At 44.0% G+C, this 13,864-nt stretch overlaps 1 protein-coding gene across 5 annotated transcripts in view; it reads right to left on the reverse strand.

Moving 5' to 3' along the window:
- ARHGAP24 (Rho GTPase activating protein 24) overlaps positions 1–13,864 on the reverse strand; it is a 170,795-nt gene that overhangs the window by 70,935 nt on the left and 85,996 nt on the right. Inside the window, exon 1 of one of the 5 annotated variants that reach the window (XM_027887223.1) lies at positions 11,348–11,515. The exons of 1 other annotated variant lie outside the window; for it this stretch is intronic. The gene's annotated coding sequence lies outside the window, so the exon portion shown is untranslated. Of the gene's footprint in view, positions 1–1,958; positions 2,047–11,068; positions 11,092–11,347; positions 11,516–13,864 lie in introns of those variants that run through there. 3 more of the 5 variants (XM_027887225.1, XM_027887224.1, XM_027887226.1) reach the window with 3 other exon arrangements.

A 13,864-nucleotide genomic window follows, 5' to 3' on the forward strand; every position in this document is an offset into this window, starting at 1 on the left:
GTGGGCAGGGGGAGTGGGATGGGGCTGCCTCCCAGTCAGCTGCCTGTGAGCCACTGGAGAACAGTGCTTTCCTTTGGGAATGCTGTTCAATGGTTTTTTAAAATCCCACTTCAGAAAACACAGCTTTTATTTGCCAGATGTAAAAGTGGCCTGCAAAAGGGAATGGTGAACTACTTAAACAGCCTTACACAGGTCCAGATATACTTATTTCTTTTGTGGTAAAAGAATACACAACAACCATCTTCTCTAGATATTAAGTGCAAACATTGAATCTAATTGGATTCTTTCAGTTTAGTCATGCACTTCAGACCACAGCGTGGTTTCAGCTGCATAAGGAGAATAATTTGAGTGTTCTGAATGTATGCAATGCACTCAGAATTAGCCAAAATACCAATCCAATACTTCAACAAGCTGGTAGGTGCTGAAGTAGAAAATAACTACAAAACCCCAAAGAGAGTATAAAAAAAAAAGTGATGGACAGCATGGCAGTGATTTTATCATAACTGAGGTTGATCCTACAGATTATAGAATAACAACATGCCTGTCATCTGGTTTTGCACTACTGAATCTCACTACTGACAATGCTCACGTACCTACCACCAACAGCGTGTTATGTAGTAAATTATGTTACCTAGATTAAAGCTACATTTTTATCCTCAAGCCTGTCAGTTCTCCCCAAACTAAAAGTTAAAAGAGAAAATTTTAAGCAGTGACATCTCAGCATTTCCTCTTCCAGATCCAATAATTATTCCTCTCTACAATACTGCATTTTATCTGCTTATGGCCAAGAAGCCCTTCCCGATCCAGACTGTCTTTGGCTGTTAAATGATGATCACACTGAAGCGTGAAAAACGAAAAAAATTATATAAGGAAAGATTCTCTTCCTCATGTAGGTGCTCCACCACTGGGAATCCTACCATGAACTGTCTGAAGACAGGCTGTCAAAACTAAAGACCAGGTCCACTCTGTCCTGACCTTGGTTCCTGATTAAATGAAGAGACTTTCACTAGTTTATAATAAGATGCAAGAGAAGCATTAGTTCCATTTGCAACACAGCAGACACAACACAGGCAGACAACAGGAAAAATGGATAAGAAGCAGAAGGGTTTGTGGGGCTTTCCCCATCCCCAAAGAAAACAAATTTTTTCAAGCTGGAAGAAGTCTAACACTGAAGTCCCTTACCTGTATTACCAATTTCTTGCCACCACAATTAAGGAAATTTCAAACTTTCCAGTATTTTTAAAATATTCAGTACCTGGAACTGGACGACAAACACCCAGGTATCTAGCCTGCTAACAATGAATTATCTCCTACAGGCTGAACAACCAATGAAGGCGTGGCCAGGTATGAGGCCCCAGCTTGCAAATGCCTTATCCTGCTCCCTGGTTGCACCAGAGCCCCCTTTGGGGTTTGCTGTGACCCAGAGGCTGAGCAGGGTCAGGCAGCCAGCATGGCCACACACACAGCTCCCCATCACACAAGAAGAGGTGCCATCCTGCCATGCCAGTCTGCTGCCAGGCACCTGCATCTTCAGAGAACACCATGTCAGCACTCTGGAATGGGCACGTAAATGGGGTTAATTAGAGCAGCACTGCTGCCTGTATCTGTTACAAGGTGCATTAAAACTGTTATTACAAGTTTTAAACGTTAAACTGCAGCTGGGAACTTACCTAGAAGTACTTAGTATCCAAAATGCACACATCAATGTGCCTCTAAAATACGCTGTGAAACAACCTTTTATATTTACAAATCATCTTTTAGATTCACAAATCAACAGATAACTATGGATGCACAGTCTTAGCAAGCAACAAATCACTTCAGTGTATCAGTTTAAGTGTCATTTAACCTACTAAATCACTCTCACATTCCAAATTTAACAGCAATAGCCACAGGAGATAAGGCAGAGCGTCATTAATGTAAAATCACAACACTGATTTCTTCCACAGAAAAATACCTACCAAACCAATGTCCTGGGATAGTACCTGTGAATTAAGGCTGAAAGCTTCACCTCACAGTATCTTCCCTTGCCATGGGTAATATACTCCCCACTCAAGCCTTCCTTCAATTCAGATGGCTGACTGGCATGGTCTGTTTGCTAACAGAGTGGTTCAGCATTTACACAACAGATGGTGGGCCTGCCCCTTTTTATTGTGTCTGGTTTAAAATTAGTGTTATCAGCACTTGCTCTTGTTTTAGTTTATGTTGTCTTAAGTCACCCCATGATCTATCACAGTTCTCTATCAGCCCATTCTGTATCAACTCCCCACTTAAAGTCTCAAGGCAGGAATTCAAAGCAATTTTAAGATGATAACTGCTGTTTCAACAACTACCCTGTGGCAGCACAGTCCAAGGCCACAGGAATCCATGACTGTAATGTCTCCAACCTTCCCTCCTTTAAGGAGGATTTCTTGCGGAGAAGGAGCTCTGCTCTCATGAAAGGAACATGTCTTTATTCCTGATCTGTTAAGCTGAAATAAACATCAGCTGCATCTAAGCCTCCCTTCTATGTCCCTGTACCAAAAAAGAAAAAAAAAAAAAAAAAAGTGATTTTCTAGAAAAAAAATATGTGAGCTGCAAACATCAAAGCAATAATAATCCAGAGTTAACTCCTCATAGATTCTCATTATACCTAAATCAGTGCACCCAATTTGTTGTTGCTCAACTACGCTTGCTATTATATCTATTTAACATGTGCTGGGTAAAAGCAAATGGCATAACCACTGCCAAGGGCTTCAGAAAATGAAGATTTTGCCTTCCTCACTTCAGCTGCTCTCTGCTTCTTTGCAACTCTCACAGTCAAGAGCCTGCTTTGTACAAAGCCAATAGTGCTTCAGCTCCCAGTGAAGCGTTTCAGAGCACCAGCATCAAGGACTGTCTTCCCATGGCACTTCTGCACTGTGACTCTCACATCAGTGCCAGCACTTTCTTACCTTTTCTCTCAAAAACAAAGCAGCTTGTGCTGTCCCCTCCTACCCCAAACGGGGTGACCACATGCACATTCAGGGCTTTCAAATGCAGAATAAAGCCTCAAAGTCCTTCCAACATTGTCAAAAGAGTCATTTTACCTTCAGCAAAAGTAAACAACCTGGTACTCAAGGGTAAAAAAGAACTTCCACGTGGTGTGGAGCACGGCTGAAGGGACAGACACAACTAACCGATTTTCACAGCTGTGGAAGGACAACGATGATAGCTAGTTAAACCTCCTTCCTCGGTGGTCCTTAAAACTGGGCTGATATCATATGTTATTACCAATACATACAGTACTTTCTGCTCATGTTCTACATGCTGCCATTTTTTTTATAAAGTAGTCAGCAACAACACAAGTGAAATCTCTTTTCTGTTTTACTCAGGACAGAGTGAACAATATCCTTTGATCAAAATGGGCCTGTAAGTCATCTTAACACTGCACATTTCCTCTTTCCAAAACCTCGAGTTACTGAGCTTGGCACCACTAGCCTTGAAGCAGGATCTGTCCCCCTCCTGCGTGGCAGGACACTGCGCAGCAGCTACGCTGTGCCATCAGCACAGTCCACTCAGTCTGGTCCCTGTTTTTTCCCCATGCACAAACAGTGACAGCCTGACAAGCGCATTAAAACTTTAGGCTATCCAAAGGCAGCCAGACAGAAACTTTGTGTACAGACTCCCCCCAGGGGATTCTTCTTTGATTTAGCTTCATAAAAATAACTGTTCAGAGGGTACTGAGGCTTTCCATGGGGCCCCTTGTTGCTTTTTTGATCAGTTTTGAAAAGACTCCCTCATCCATAGGCTTTTATTGCTTTCAGCAACTTATAGGTCGAAAAGCAGATGTACTGACAAAGAAAACCTGACCTACATCTTTGCCTCACTCTGCTAGGTTACATCGTTCCTGTGCATGCTTATGTAATAAAGAGAAATGGTGCACACCAAAGAGGATTCAGGAATCACAGCCTCTGCTCCTGCCTCCTCAGTAGCTTTTCACCCAGCACTGGTGAATTCCTTTAAAATTTCTCTGCAAAAAGCAATTAAGAATATTTACAGACCTCAAAACAGAGACATAGTACTTTCAGTTAATTAAAGCTTGTAAAGGCTTTAAGAACACCCAGTGAAAGGCTTTATAGGAATGCGAAGTGCATCATAAACTCAGAAAATGATCCAGCAGACACACAAAGGTCGTATCTGAAGTGAAGTGTGTCAAATAAAGATCTAGTTTAAAGAAAAAATGTTGTAATTTAAATAGCTACAACATGCTTCCCCACTGTACCTTAACTGACATTTTACAGGGCTGTCATCAGAAAGGTAATACTTTCACATGCTACTCAGTGAACTGGAAGGAATCTCTTTAAAGGCAACTTGCAATCAGCAATACCTGGCAGAAACTACTAACTATAAAAGTTGGTGTGTTATCTGCTTTAAAAAGACAGAGCGAGGGTCCATATGAGCTCAAGCAAAAACGTCTCTCACTACTAGTTATGGCTAGCTTTAAGTTAAAGCCTCCTGCAAGTTTTGGTGTTAGAAAAAGAAATCAGCTCCTTTCAGTACAGAACCTGAAATCTACAAGTGACTGGGTCTTACAGGGTTGAAGGACAGGATCTCTGGAGCTGCAGGGGAGCAAACAACTGGCAGACAGGGACAGGAGAAGGGGGCAGGGACACGCTTCTGCTTCTACCACTGTAAACTGCAGGGTTAGCTGTCGATTTTGCCCCCAGGGCATTTCACAGATACCATTGTAAAGCAAGATACCATGCTTGGTGGTCACTACCTTAAAACTTGCCAAATGCCGGCTGGTCCAGCCAGCAACACAAGTCAAGTCACGGTTCAGGACAAATACTTTAGAGTCCTTGATGTAATGATTACACAGCAGTGCCTGCACCATTTCACAAGTGCTCACTGCTGCCTCTGGATCCTTTTGCTAAGAAGAAAGATGCAAATGCAGTTGGGACCACAACTTGACCAGAGAGGGAGGACTGGCAGGTAAAGGTGACTCTCCCAGGAGAGCCTGGGTACCTTATGATTTGTAAACAACAAATCAGTAAACAACAGCCAGGTGAGCATTTGTAGTCCTGCTTGAAAGCTGGCCTGGCAAGTACTTTTGACAGTTCATTTGGGTGCCCTTGAAACTACCAGAAGTTTATGCAATTTGTCACCTTCTCTGGCCCAAATCCCCACAGCACTTTCTTCCCCCTAACAGGTGTCTCTATACCATGTGTGAACCTCAGGGTGTTACGTCAGGTTTCCTAAGGCTGGAAGAAGAACAAGGTGTAGGGACAAAGCACTTATAGAGTCGTCTGTTCTGTTTGCCTGGTGAACAGCACACTGCTCAGGGTTTTTGAAGCCCTTTATAAAGCAGGCAGATGCCAGCAGTGGCCTCACGTCCTGTGAGGACCAGGCAAATGTCTGCTTAACATAAGAACCTTTACAATAAAGGATCTCAGCATCTTCTTTCCACAGCTCTACTGCTTCCATTAGTTTCCTGTGCTCTTAGGCAATTGCCTACCCTTCACTTCTCCCAGCCACAAGACACAGGCTCTGCTATGTATCAGGGCACCCTAAGGGAAAGGCAAAGTGAGATGCATATTACCCGTTACACCATGTCATCTTTTGGAGGCAGAAAAAAAGACAAAAATAAGCCCACGTTCATGTGTTCCCTTCACTATGTCAGTACTTAACTGCACTGGTTGTCATCCAAGATTCACTCCTGCCAGCAGTGGTCACTGGACAATACAGTGTGATCTGGGTAAGGTGTGTAACCTCATTTCTGCAGGAAGAGCATGTGAGGTACAGCTTCCGTAGGCTGCAGAAAGGCAGACCATATCATGATTCAGCAGCAAGGTTGCTGACACTAAGTCATCACCACTACCATTCTGTTTCCAAAAAAATCTTTCAGTTTCCTTACATCTGGCCAATTGACTTTGTATCCCTTCAGCGCCTCCTTCTAATGACTGTGAAACTTCCAGCCACAGCGTTTTGATTCACTTGTATGTGTCAAAAAATCCGATTTACAGGCTTTTGCCAATAGCAACCACGATGAAAAAGCTAGTTGTGGATCTTAGAAAGAAAGATGATGCAGAAAAGGAAAATGTAACAACCACGGCATAATCCAATTCCACAAGAATTAATTCTACTTTCAAACCTCCTCAAATTAAGTTTAAATGAAAAAATGTTTTTCCTGAGAATGCATTTCTTACTCAAAGCAGCCATAGCTCCTCTGATTCTGAGTGCCTAAATAAATATATTGCACATAACACATTTAATAAGGAGAGATGTTTCCATTTTATCTTTGATTTACTGCAGATTCCAACTGCATGGTCATCTCTCCCACATTTTAAGTCACTCTGGGCCTACATTTTATACCTTCAACCTACCACGTCATTAGTTTTCATGGTAGTAGTGTGAGGTAACAGATCTCCAAAGCCACTAAGCCTCCTTTTCTTCTATACTGAAACAAAGATCTCAATGGCAGGCCAGGGGACAACATGAATAAATGGTGCCAAAATATACTATCTCTTTCCTCTGGTAACACACCACCATCCATCAGCTCCCTAAGTGGCACATGTTCAAAATCCACAAACAAGCATGGTGAATTTTTACTGTTAAAGGAAACATTTTGGGGTTTTGTTCACTTAATACTGGAAACCTAGTACTTCCTCATTACAAATCCAGCTTGTTTGCAATGGAGATATCCCATGGGGAGAAAAAAGGGAACCAAATGAAGCCTGAAGCAGAACGCAAACAAGGAAGCTGAATCAACTGATGAATGTCGTTAGCTCTTCCACAAATTTCAGGAAACGCTCTTAGTTCACAGACAGATGAGTATTACCTGTATCTTCCTCATGGGAATGGTTCAAAGCTTCATCAGGGGAGAATTAGACTAGACATCAGGAAGCATTTCTTTACTGAAAGGATGATCAAACACTAGAACAGGCTTCCTAGAGATGTGGTTGATGCCCCAAGACTGATGCATTTGAACAATGTCCTTAATAATACACTTTAACTTTTGGTCAGCCCTGAAATGGTCAGGCAGTTGGATTAAATGAGCACTGTAGGTCTCTTCCAAGTGAAATATTCTACTTCTGCTCTAGCCTATCCCATCTCCAAGGATATGACACTTATTTTTAACAAACATTCTTTGCAGCTTCTTGCTGCTTCATTTTTATTTATGGCTAAGTAGAAAATGTAAAATCAGGTATTCATTGACATATCTCCCATCCACAGAAACTGGACTTTTTTGGTTTTGTGTACAAGTGAGGCCACCTCTTTACCCTTCTGCCAGATGGGCTGAAAAGTGCACTGATCCTATCAGCTACAGCATTAGCCAAGAAGAGCACCAGGAAAAATATAACAACAATATTAGTATCTCCAAGTTTGGCTCGGTACCTCAACAAACTACCAATAACGTTGATCTGCAGCCTTATCCAACCTGTGTAATATCAGAACTGTCACATCAACTCCTCAAGGATCTCCTGCATCAGCCACCCATCCTGGTGACGGCTCTGCATGGATGACCTGTGGGGTTGTGCGGGTGTTACTTGCAGAGACAAGCCTGGTCCCGGCCAAGCAGTGTGCTGTCACAAGAGGGGACAGCTTTGGGCTAGGAAACCTGCATCCTGCTGCTGAGCGCTGCAGCAGCTGGTGTTCTGTCCTGGCCCTTGGGGGATGTGCACTACTCCTACCCTTAAACCAGAAGCCTCTACTTTCTCCTGGGCTTAGATGCCTGTTGCACATTATTTGCAGACCCCCAGTTTCATCCCCAGCACTCTGGGATCCAACCAGCAGGCAGTTAAATCTCTGAGAGCCTGAAAAATACAATGATCTTTCACTGACCGTAAAAGTCATGCCATGTTTTCAGGAATGCCATTGCCACAGCTGGGGTCAGGTTTTCATAAGGAGTTCAGAATCTACCTGCAAGCCTGGAAAAGGGGAAGGTTCTGAGAAACATCACAGACAGAGCAGCTCTTGCGACAACCTTAATGACCCCAATATGTTCCTGGTTGTTTTCAACGTCGGACACTCACTTTCATCATTAAATCAAAAACCACATTATTCACAAAAATCTGTTTCCAAGAACAGGCTATAAATGCTGCCCTGACAGCAGGAATGAATGCCGAGAACTTGCAACTTTTTACATGCACTGTATTAATGTGCTTCATAACTATGTCCTGGAAGAAGAGAGAGCTGTAGTCTATGGATAATGTTCAAGTTAAGTACTTCAGTAATCTGCTACCATCTGACATTCGCAGACAGAAAAGTCAATGACTTAATTTAATGATTAGAATGAGTTTGGTTTTGTATCAGACTTGGCTTAAGAAGGATGAGCTGGATTCATTAGAAAATGAAGTTTAATTAATAAGCCAATTTTACTTGAATTAGCTAATGAAGATCAGGGAAAAGAAAACCATAAAAAAAAAAAACCCAGAAAGCAGTTTTAAAACAGACTACATAACTGATGTATGGGACATGAGAATGTATGTGACAACTGCTCATTTTCACCAGCAGTTCACAATCAGTACTTCTTTGAATGGACATTTAAGTGACAATGTCAGTCTGGACTTCACAGTTTGATTTTGAGCTGCACTGGTTGGATTTATAGCCCACAAGAGATATCAGGTGCACTGCTTATGTGCAATCCATCACTTCCCGACTGGAACAATAAAAGACAGAAAGATACTTCACCTCCTTCAAATGAGGTTCCTGCCCCGTGTCAGAGCCTGCACAGACACTAAAGTACAAGCATAACCCCATTTAGGAGAGTGAAGGCCAGAGGCAGCAGCAGGTCATACTGCAGAGCAGAGGAAAGGAGCTCTACAATATCCATGAGCAGCTCCAGAACTGGGGGGCTACAACATATGCTGCAGTACCACCTTCTCCAACTGTGCTCAAGCCATGACAGGTGACCAGCACAGCATCTCACCCACTGACCAAATTAAAAGGCTTAAGGGTCTGGGGGAAGAAAAAAAGGCATTTTATACCCAAATATTGTGTAAACACACGCTCACTTCATAACAGTTCTCAGGAGCTTTACAACTACCTTCCTCTTCCTTCTCATGTTCATACTACCAAAACTCAGCTCAAATGCTACCTATTTTGAGCTGTCTTCAAGCAGAGTAGTGAACAACATCCATAGGTAGTTGAGAAGACCTCAACTACTCACAGATCCTACTACTAGAATCTCAGAGATAATGGAGTTTGTCTTTTGCTTTGAGGGCCACCTGTCTTTCCAATACAGAGGTAGGTACAAGAATATAAAAATGAAATTATGCAATTAGTCACACAGACTGTCTTCTGTGCCAGGTTAATTCCAGCACATACCAGCTGTGACCTGTACTGCTTTACCTGAAAGGTATCGAGACTGTAATGTGCACAAGTATCCTCTGTGCAAACACAAATACAGTTCTATAACATACTAATGAGTATTTCTTAAAATGGCTTGTGTGGTACCTGTCCATGAAATGCTCAGGTTGAATTGGATGGGAAGATGTAACACTGATTAAGAAACATCCGGTCAACCTTTCCAGCAGTTTAGTAAAATTTGTGCATTTAATCACCATAAGCAGAGACACAGCTTTCATCTACACTTGACATGTACAGCATCTCCCAGAGACGTGCTATTTGCCATAGCTTTAAAACATTTGTCATTGAAGTTTTAATAAAATCCCATCCAGTTCTACATTTTCCAAGAAGAAAACTCAACTAATTCATCTTAATCTTAGTAATTAGTGCAGAAAATGGAAACTCAGCAATCCAAGTGTTGAAGGTTATTCCTGGAGAATAAAAATCCAGACTGGCCAGAATCAATGAGAACAAAAGATGGTATTTGATTATTTTTTAAACAAGCCTCAAAACATAACTATCTCGTCTCACATGAACGTGACTGACTATCAGCTAGTTATGTGAACTCAGTTCATGCAAACACAAGCCAAAATATGCTATAGCGACTCTGCTTGAACCATCTGCACTGTTAATGGACAAATGCATGCATCCAGCAGGAGCACGTGGAAACCCTCATTATGAAACTACCACTTCACTCGTCTTCTCAAATGCACCTTAAGGACAGCTGAGGCAGAGACCACCACCACAGACAGCAGCAAACAGCAGTTTGGTAATACCCATTTGTAGTATACTGAGGAGGCTGCAGCAGCTCAGCTTGCTGGAAGCTGGGCAGGACCTTCAAGCCCAGAGTCCATGGGAATTCAGCAGTTCCCCTTCCTTGTATTCTCTACCAAATAACTCAAGGGAGGCAGCATGTCATGCTATTTAAAGATAATAGTATCACTAAGGGTAAACACAAGTAGTTAATTTAAAACACAGCAGTGCAGCTAAACTGCATCAAGGCTCACTCCGAAGTCTGAGTCTGACGCTGAAGCAAGAAATTCGCAAGCGTTAAAACAACAGAGAGCAAACGCAAGACAGCAAAGCACTGCCCTGCTCCCCAGGGCGCTGCACACACGCGCAACTTTCCTTGCCCCAGCCCAGCCGGTGCTCCAGCACCCTGCGAACGCGGGGAGGTCCCGTGCCCCCAGCAGGCCGGGATCTCTCGTCCCTCCAACAAAGCACGCCGCAAAGAGGCTGTGATACAGCTTTGAACCGGCCGGGAGGCGGGCGGGATGCTGCCCGAGATCCGCCTGCTCGTCCTCCCGGCGGCACCGCACGCGCTGCCGTCCCTGCGGGAAGCGAACGCTCCAGAGCCTCCTCCCCAAGCTCACCTGGCACCGGGACCGGCGCAGGCCGGCGGCGGAGCCCGCGCCGCCGGGACGGCCCGGGGGAGCCGCAGGAGGAGCCGGAGCCCGGCGCGCCCGGCTCGCCCCGCTGGCCGCTGTCCCGCCCGTGACTCCACCGCCCAGGAATGGCGACCACCGCGCCCGGGGTGGGGTAGCGGGGGAAGCGCAGGTCCCTCCCGGGACCGGCTCCCCGCGCCTCGGACCGAGCTGCGGAGAGCGGCGGGGTCGGCAGGGCCGGGGGGCCGCGGCGGCGGGGCCGGGCGGGGCCGCCCGCACTCGGACACAGCCTCGGCCTTCCGCCCGCTCCGCCCGACCCCCGGCCGGGCGCTACCCTGGGCTGGGTCATGCACTGAGGACTTGTTACAGCTACTCACCCCGGCAATGCCGAGCAGAATGCCTTCGCTCGGGAAAACTTATCTCTGTTTCGCTACTCCCATTTGCCAACTTGCCTTAAAGATCCTGTAAAATCCCAGAAAAGGCTAGGAAACGAGGAGAGACGATTTAAAAGCTGACTGTCAGGACAGGAATTTATGGAATGAAATCTTTAAGGGCAGGAGCAGATAGAGCCAGCCAGCTAACGCTTTCGTGCCCTGGCTCTGACCAGCAGATCCATTTCGTGGGCAGACCAAGGCTTAAGAGATGATTTAAAATACCTGCTTGCGATGTGTGCTTCTCTGCATCAGCCGGAGTCCTTGGCGTAGCTCCCACGCTGCCGTGTCTCGTCCTTCTGCCTTTTCCAGCAGACCCCTCACGATCACAGTGTCACAGTTCCCCAGGCCTTACAATCAAGCAGTTTGTTGTAAGAGAACTAAAAATAGCGCTGAATTTTTCACTGAAGCACTTGCTTGAGTGAAGATAGTGCCAGCTAGCCCATGTGTTAGTGAGCTGTAGAGACCTTTAATACAGCCTGGACCCTCCTGGAAATATGGCCATTGACTTTCTTCAAAAGATTTTTCTTTTTTTTCTTTTTTTTTTTTTTTTGAGTGACAGCACAAGATAAATCCTCTTTCTGACCACTAAAAGACAAGCTGAGTGGAGTTGTTTTAAGAATATCCTCAGGGAAAGAGTGAGTCACTTAAGCTGCTTTTATGATAAAAGATCCCTGGAGGAAGTATATCTCTTTAGTCTCTGAGCTGTTCAGAGATCCGTATGTCTCGCTGCAAATCAAAGTTTCACGTTGTTGGGTTTTTCGGCTTTGTGTTGTTTGTTTTTTAATAATATGAACACCTGCTTCCACTGTGGATTTAATGCTAGTATGGGAAACAGAGCAGGATTTCATCCTAACACCTCAAGAGGATGATGAACAGAAAACTCTGTTCATCTTATTAACAGTGCTGTTAATAAGGTCTGCAGAAAAGTGTACAAAATGGACCATAAGGATGCTGCATATGAAGGTTTATGGCACAGACTGACAAGTCCAGAAAAAGAAACTCTCAGGAGAAATGATTTTTTGCAAAGCTATTCATTACTGTGGCCTGAAAACAACTACTGAAGACCAAAGTTGCAAAAAATGTCATTTAAGACAAAGATGCCAGCACTGCTGCCAATATCCAAGCTGGGAGGCCAGATGCAGATTTAGGTGGGAGACTTCCAGTCAGTGGACACCAGACTCAGACACATTCACACTGGGGCACACAAAGAAATGTGAAGATGCAGATGATGGCTGGCAGCAGCCACTTGTGGCCTTCTCAAAGTCACAGTGATTCTCCTGCTAGTTGCTTCAGTTATGAAGGATGCCTGACAGCGAGCCAGGATGTCTGAAGCACAGAGAGTTAAGCCTTACTCCCACCAGTAGACATTACTCAGTAAAAGCATCTAAAAATCCAGATTTTATCATATAATACACACAAATGAGCAGATGCCACCTATGACTTTAGACGCTACACCAAGTCAGTACATGACTTAGTGACTATACTTAATGACATTCTAAGTCAGGGTAAATTTGCAAGAAAATTATTTCTTCAACTGAGCAAAGTAGCTCTCCAGGATAAAGTAGTACTGTACATACATAAATATTTACGTATACAAACACAGAGACAAAAAGAAATCTATAGATACATATACTTTAAAGGAAAATTTTAGGATGGAAGTAAAGCTGGAAAGTTACTGAGAATATCAGAGGAGAGACGCTGGTTTTTGTTTTGCTGATTTTTGTGGGAAGATGCTGAAATCAGAAAGACTGGTTGTTCGTGTAAACTTGTCTCCCACATTTTTGCTTCCCCTCATACATCTTTGAGAATTACTTTGATTTTATTTGTATTTCAGGAGAACTGCAATATTTTTGCCCTTATGAAAGGGCTGGCAAATTCCTTCTGCTCCTTTCTATTGCTGACAAAACATGCTGCAAGGCATCCTGTAAAATCTACACAGCAGCAGAGGTAGCCACAAATATAACAGCATCTTCATTACTGCTCCACTCCCTAGCTATTATTTATAGAGAGAAAGAGCATTAACGGAGCACAAAGTTCTCACTAATTTAGTCTCACTTCACCATCTGTTACTTCCCATGAGCTGATCCTAACAAGAAGCTTCTTCAAAACGCATTTGAGGAGCAGCTGCACCCAGTGAAGTCACCACAGGAGTGGAATATTCCCCTCCTAATACATCATATTCCAATGCTACACAGCAGCTCCTTCCCTTACTGGAATCAACAGAACACTGCTGTTAATATGAAGGCAGCCCTGGGTCACAGACTCTTGCAGTCATGTCAAGCTCTTATCACATTCAGCACTGCTTTTCTCAATAATTCACAATTCAGCACAGTCAGAAAGACAATGACAGAGCTACAGACATCACCCATCCCCCAGGTCTGAGCAGCCTGCTTTCTGCATCTGCTTCTCCTCTATCTCCTCTACTGGGTTCATAGAGTGATCACAGAAATTGGAATCTTCCCAGGAGTAACCTGTGACCATTACCCCTCACCTTTTCCATGCGACTCCTTATAAAAAGGGAGTCTCCATTTTTGTAGCCACCCTTTAAATACTGGAAAGTGGTGATATAAGGCCTTGCCTAAGCCTCCTTTTCTCAAGGCTGAACAAACCCAGTTCTCTCAGCCTTTCCTCATATGGCAGGCTTCCCAGTCCTTTGATCATTTTTCTGGCCCTTCTCTGGACACCTTCCAGCCTGTCTACATCTTTTTTTGTATAGCAGAGACAAAAACTGAACACATT

This window comes from Empidonax traillii, unplaced genomic scaffold (assembly GCF_003031625.1).
Source record: "Empidonax traillii isolate 1590-97213 ecotype Southwest subspecies unplaced genomic scaffold, ASM303162v1 scaffold205:size1172791, whole genome shotgun sequence".
NCBI lineage: Eukaryota > Metazoa > Chordata > Aves > Passeriformes > Tyrannidae > Empidonax > Empidonax traillii.